Below are 7,002 nucleotides of genomic sequence, written 5' to 3' on the forward strand. Positions count from 1 at the left end.
TGCATTCATGTGAGATTTTGCAATGTCCAGTGGAAAGTTCAGAAGCTTTGGCTTTAATCCTAGCGCTGGCACTTGTGAGCTAACTGTTCTTGGACAACTTACTCCATCCCTTTGTACCTTACCCACCTCACCTGCAGAATAAAGACAGCAATAATATCTGCCTTCCTACATGGTTTTAGGCTTCATGAGTGACACACGGTCAGTGTTCAAAAATAGGAACTAGAATTTTAAGGTCAAAAGTATCCATGAGCATATTATGTCATCTGAGTCGGTCATGCCTGTGAGTCTCATGTGGACTCATTAAGCTATTAAGCACTCAGAACTGGCCACATCAGAGGCTATTTTAGGCTACTTTGCATGTGTTAATGCTTCCTTCCTTTTTTCTTTTTAAACAGAAGAGACAAAGAAATTAGCCTACTATATTTATTTGATCTTTGGTATCCAAAAAGTCGTTTGAGGTCAGCGAGCAACTCTTCTGCAAAGCTCTGCCAGAGTTGAGGAAAAGGCAGCTGCTGCTCCTTCCTGCGGTTCAGTCAGGGAAAGCCGGGCTGAAGGAATTAAAAGAGCCCACTTAGGACTAGAAGCCCAGGCTACAAGATCATCGAAAGTCAGGGCAGGACAGTGAGCAGAAGGACACATTGCACCCTCGACAGCCATATCCATCCCAAATGGAGTGACAGGAAGCTGGGTGAGCCCTCTTTTTCACTGATTTACACTCAGTTTCTTCAATGCATTGTGGGGGTTGGGGAAGAGGGTATTAAAAAAATCAGTAAAATCTAGGTTAGAGATTTGTTTTCTACAAGTGTTTTTCAAAGTTTGGAGCTTTTTAGTTTTCATTTTTTCTCTTCCAAGGACCCTTGATGACTCAGTGTGTCTCTTTCAGAACAAAGACAGGTGCTCCTTGGGGACCTTGTGGGGGTGTTGCCGCCACAGCTAGTACCTGATTCAAGGCTGGGAGGGGTGGCCTCCCACTCTGATAGCATTTTCCAGGTTTGAGACACAGCTAGAATCCAGAAGGCAGGCCTGGAGCTATGGCCTTGTTTTTCCAATTTATGTCTGTGAAAATCTAAGCTTGTTTTTCCGCACTAATGAGTAAGCGTACTAAGTACTTTCTGAAGCAAGTGGAACAAAAACAAGCTCTCCTCGCTTTACATTCCAGCAGCATTTCTGAGTTGTCTTTTTTTTGTTTTTTTTTGGTATAGGAACCTGGAAGAGTCAATCTACTCTGGCAAAAGAGCTCATTACATTGGAGCGCTGCACACTAGGGAAAGAGGTGACACTGGTTGTAGCGCACACGGCTGCAGGACAACCGGTGCTGGCAGTTAGCTCCTCTCTTTGACTCAGGGAGACCAGAGGGGCAAGTCAGCTCTGCCTGTGGGGAATTCACTGCTTTACACAGAGTACATCTGGATGTTGACACTGTGGACGTAACATCAACACAGACATGTCTCCTGAGGAGGTGATTGCACACAGTATCAAAGCACATTAATACTCAGTATATACTAGTCAGGATTAGTCTTGTGTAGATTTCACATAAATATTCAAATGTTTTGCAAACATGATGCCCACAGAAACAGAATATGGTCCTTTAAAATGCTTTTTTATTAGTCATTTTAAAAGTGATTTTGACTCTTTTACTTGACATGAGCGATCAGGTTCCACGGAGTCCTCCGCATTCCTTCACTTATTGGCATAACTTTTCTGACCCTTGAGATAATTGACATTTGTAAAATCCTTGAAATCGTTTCTTTTTTGCCCTTAGCATCACAACTTTCTCTTAGCCAGAATACACTTCACTTACTAAGGCCTTAAGTTGCTCCATCTATAAACTTCTAAAATATACATGATTCTGGAAACACACAGGCTCTGGTTTGTGCAGCTGCTAGCGTGTAGGTGTGCCACTCTGTCCTTCTCAAAGCAGGTCTATCGTTTTTCTACTTGGCCTTGGTTTAACTGATGGAAATCAGTTAAGTTCAACAACATGGAGAGGATGAGGAAAGTCCAAGGAAAGCCGAAAGCACAAAAGGAGACTGCGTGTGAGTATGCAGCAAGTTCAATGCAAGAATAATTTGTTCTTTTCTGGGGAGAAGCAAAAAAACATTTTTCTTTTAGTAATAATGAATTTTGTCTCATTGATGAACATCTATTGGTGCAAGGAGATGGAATGTGTGGGCTGTAACCCAGGCAACCGAGTGGGCAGTAGTAGTTCAGGCAGCCTCATAAGTGTATGGTGAGAGCTCTGGAAAGGATCCACCTGTAAGCTTCAGCCTCCACTCGCCACAATAGCACCTGGTGCCGGGCTTGTGCGCTCACCTGTGGGTTAGGGCAGTGGGGGAGGGGGCTGGCTGATATTTAAAGAATCTAGTGTTAATCATATTTATTCACTGGGAAAAGGGAGACAGAGCAGAAGAAAGAATACATAAGGAAAGTAAAGTAGTACATGATTAAAAAAAAAAGCCTAAGTCTATTTTTAAACACACCGAATGACAGTGCACATAACAAGAATCTGTGTAGGACAATGAGCAGATTTTCAAGAGCCTTGTGTTAGACAATAATTCTTCAGCTCTTTGGAACCCCAGCCAGTGCTCAAAAGGAAATTCTAGCTTCTCTGGACTACTAGTGCATGCATCAACACACCTATCAGTTACTAATGGGCAAGTGAAAGAAAAGTATTTCTACTAACAGTGTTCAGTAGAAAATAATTTCTGGTTAATCAATTAGCCAAGTGACATCAGATTAGCACAGCACACGAAGCCCATGGGCAGATTTGTGATATACTAATGAAGAGTCACCAAATTACATCCGAGTCTAATAGGGATCTCTATGAAAAGAATCAAGGCCAAATATGATTAAATATGTTCCCAAACTCTAACTGATTACCATAGGGAAGCACAATCAATAGGCCACATTAGCAATATGTTCAAGCTGCCAACACTTTAGGTTCATTGAATCTTCTAGTCTCAATTGAATTTCATATATGAATCACTCTGTAGTTTTCCATTCATTTTTATTTGGTAATATGTGAATGCATTAAAGCTAGCACTTTTGCTTCTGAACTTTAATATAAAGAACTTAAGCAAGCATCATTTCCTAACTGAAGACATGACCCTCCTCTGAAGAACATCACCTAATAGTGAGTGTCTTAAGCCTTGGGATTGAGAAGAGTCTAGAGAGATCTTCCAAAGGACCATGGAAAATGCACATAAGCTTTTAATTTCCTTTTCCATGAAGTCTCTGAAGTGCCCTCACACTAAGGATGATGTTGGTGAATTGAAAAGTTGTACTGAGGTGACTCAGTCTTGCCAGAGCTGTGATGTTGCAAAGTTGAATCTTAGAGAAGGAACTAAGTGTCTCATACCTCAGGGAAAAGTTATTTTTCTTATGCTCTACAACATAGTGTGGGTGTTCTGCATTCTATTATACTTCATTGTTCCAGGATGCATTTCAATCACTGCCATTAGTGAATTTTCTGGTTATGATTCCTATCATAAGGACATGGAAGAAAGATTTCTGCTTCTGACAAATGATAGGCTAGATTCAGGCAAATTCTTTATGAAAACAATTAAGATATTTTTAGGATATTCTTAAGAGAATAATATATTTTAAAAAATATAAAAGGTACTACCAGGCCAAAGAGAAATGAGAACCCAGAGAAGTAACTGGAACACTGGAGTCTCTTCAGCCTCAAGGTCATTTGCAGCACTTAGGAAACCAGATTTCTGAGATTAAGCAAACATTAGCTCAGGCCCAGCATCCACCCAAGCAGGTCACTTTACTATGAGACCTTCCCCCCATTAAGCTGGGTACCACTGAGTCACATCTACTGGTAAACGTAAATGAGACATAATTCTGCTCCACCCATCACCCCAACTGTAGAAGCTCAGTGCCTGAGGAGACGGTGAGAAAGGTTGTCACGGCACCAGGTAAAAGGGGGAAAGTGGAAAGGGAAGAAAAAGTCCCTGAGAAGTTGTGATCACCACCGTCCTGTCCCGGAACAAGAGGACATCTTTCTCTAGACATGACAGAATCACAAAAAGTAATTTTTCAGAAACATTGAGTAGTCCACAAAAAAAAAATACCAAAAGACTTGAGCACAAAAGGCATCCTGGAAAACAATCAGCAGAAAAACAAAATTATAAAAACAAATCCAAAAGTACATGAAATATTGAATTTATCCAAACCAGAAAAAAAATGCTTCTTCTATTTGAAGATACCAAAAACCATTTCACAACATCTGAAGGGAAAGGAAACCATAACATAGACCTAAAAGATTTGAAAACTAACTATTTTTAAAGAAATAAAAATATTAGAGGCAAATATAAAAACTCAGTTGAGGGATCAAAAACAAATTCGCCCATCATCTACTGCCTTCGCAGGTGGATTAGCAGGGAGCTGGATCCGAAAGTGGAGCAGCTGGTACTCAAACAGGCATTCACATATGGAATGTCAGTGTTGCATCAGGCTTAACCCACTGTGCCACAACGCCAGCCTCGACACTGCTAATTCTGCTCTGATACCTGCTTATCATTTTGGAGGACCAGAATTGTCTTAATTAGTGTCGCTCCCCCTCTTCGTGGAGGAACGACACAAGACCCTGCGCTGTTCTTTTGTCTGCTCGGCCCTTCCCGGGTTTGCTGCTGGTTCTTCCCGGGTTGGCTACCGACCCTTCCACCTCCGTGGAAGGGCGGTTCCCCCTGGCCACTTTCCCCACTTCCGCGGGGGAGCGGCACACCGCCGGCCGGCTCTCTTGGGGGCTGCACAGGTGTTCCCTCAGATGTTCCCCTTAGATGTTCCCGGTGCATGTTGTCTCTCTCCTCCTTTATAGTCCTTTTCCACCAATCCCAACTCTGCTACCCATACGCCGAGTATGCTGCTCTCCTCCAATCAGGAGCAGGTCCTACAGTTTATTGGTTGAACTGGAGGCAGCTGTGTAGAAGCTGTTTCTCCCTTCTCAGCGCCATATTGTGGGAGAGCAGATGCATAGAATAAGTCTTAATTCCAGTAACTTAGTCTAGTCTGAGTTGCTCCCAACAATTAGAAATGATGAGGCAAAATTTTTAAAATTAGAGAAAATAAATTGTATGAGATGTTCTTTGCAGGCTTTGACATTTCACCTTTTAAATAAATAACCTGATATAGACAATGCAAATCAACTTGTGACTTCTATTTGATATCATTGCTTCATGTAAACACAGCCAGGGACATGAGGAATTAATTTTTTTCATCCAAAAAATCTATGTCAGGGGGCTGGCATTGTAGGGAAGCAAGTTAAGACACCACTTGGGGAAAGAACAGATCATCAAAGAAGGAGGTACCTTTCTCTGAAGGGAGGAGAGAACTTCCACTTTGACCATGGCCTTGTCTAAATATGATCAGAGTCAGCAAACTCAAAAGGCTTCCATAGCCTTGGCAACTCATGACAAGAACCTAGGGTGATTACTGACGCCATAAACAAGAGTGTCAATTTGTTAAGTCAACAACAGGAGTCACTGTGCACTTACTCCTCATGTAGGATCTCTGTCCTTAATGTGCTGTACATTGTGATTTAATGCTATAACTAGTACTCAAACAGTATTTTTCACTCTGTGTTTCTGTGTGGGTGCAAACTGTTGAAATCTTTACTTAATATATACTAAACTGATCTTCTGTATATAAAGAGAATTGAAAAATGAATCTTGATGTGAATGGAAGGGGAGAAAGAGTGGGAGAGGGGAGGGTTGTGGGTGGGAGGGATGTTATGGGGGGGAAGCCATTGTAATCTATAAGCTGTACTTTGGAAATTTATATTCATTAAATAAAAGTTTAAAAAAAAGACACCACTTGGGATACTGGCATCCCACATGGGCACTAGTTCAAGTCCTGGCTGTTCCACTTCCAATCCAGTTTCCTGCTGCTATGCCTGGGAAAGCAGAAGAGGATGGCTCAAACACTTGGGGCTCTGCACCCATGTGGGACATATAGAAGTCCCTGGCTCCTGGCTTCCACCTGGTCCAGCCTGGATGTTGCAGCCATTTGGGGAGTGAACCAGCAGATGGAAGATCTCTCTCTCTCTTTCTCTCTCAACTTTGCCTTTCAAATAAATAAATAAATCTTTAAAAACAAAAAATCTCTGGGTATTTGAGTCTTCAAAACATAATTTATGTACATACTAAACTATGTTTTATATTTTACCTTTACTCAGTTCCATATGGGATCCAAATTATGTTTGAATTAAATTCCAGTAAAGTCCAATGATTCTTGGTATGCTAAAATCACTACATAAAGTCACCTAAATAAATGCTTGTGTCAATTTGGAAATGTCCCTAAGCTGTAGAAATCAGATGATTTAAGAATGACAAGAGAGGCTGGTGCTGTGGCACAGTGGTTTAAAGCCCTGGCCTGGAGGGCTGGCATCCCATGTGGGTGCTGGTTCTAGTCCCGGCTGCTCCTCTTCTGATCCAGCTCTCTGCTATGGCTTGGGAAAGCAGTAGAAGATGGCCCAAGTCCTTGGGACCCTGCACCCATGTGGGAAACCTGGAAGAAGCTCCTGGCTCCAGCCGTTGTGGCCAATTGGGGAGTGAACCAGTGGATGGAAGACCTCTCTCTCTCTCTGCCTCTCTTCTCTCTGTGTAACTCTGGCTTTCAAGTAAATAAAATAAATACATCTTTAAAGAAAAGAATGACAGGAAGCAGATTTTGTTAAAAGTATCTTTGTCTCATATTTTGTATTTATGTTCCAAATATTTACCAAGTCAGTAACCCAATGAAAATGATTTTTGCACAAACTGTGAATTTCAGATTTCAAGAAACAAGGGAAATGCATGTAAATTCATTTCATTTTTAAACAGTCATGCCTTGCCTTTTAAACAAGTTATCCTCTTGTATCTTTTAAAGGAAATAATAGACAACAAACTTCTAAAACATCTTAAGTAACCAATGTGTTTTCCTAAACTGAAACATGATATCTCTAGTTTATCTCTAGCATTGCTATATTAGGAAGTATTCAATCAAAATTCAAATTCA

The 7,002-nt window shown here is 41.3% G+C and overlaps 1 long non-coding RNA gene across 1 annotated transcript; it reads left to right on the forward strand.

Moving 5' to 3' along the window:
- The first annotated feature begins 302 nt into the window (after window positions 1–302).
- LOC127490734 (uncharacterized) lies at window positions 303–6,106 on the forward strand. The gene is made up of 4 exons (XR_011389491.1): window positions 303–688; window positions 1,203–1,459; window positions 1,922–2,036; window positions 5,884–6,106. It is a non-coding gene; the product is annotated as an uncharacterized lncRNA (long non-coding RNA).
- The last annotated feature ends 896 nt before the right edge of the window (window positions 6,107–7,002 follow it).

Source organism: Oryctolagus cuniculus, chromosome 6, assembly GCF_964237555.1.
Source record: "Oryctolagus cuniculus chromosome 6, mOryCun1.1, whole genome shotgun sequence".
NCBI lineage: Eukaryota > Metazoa > Chordata > Mammalia > Lagomorpha > Leporidae > Oryctolagus > Oryctolagus cuniculus.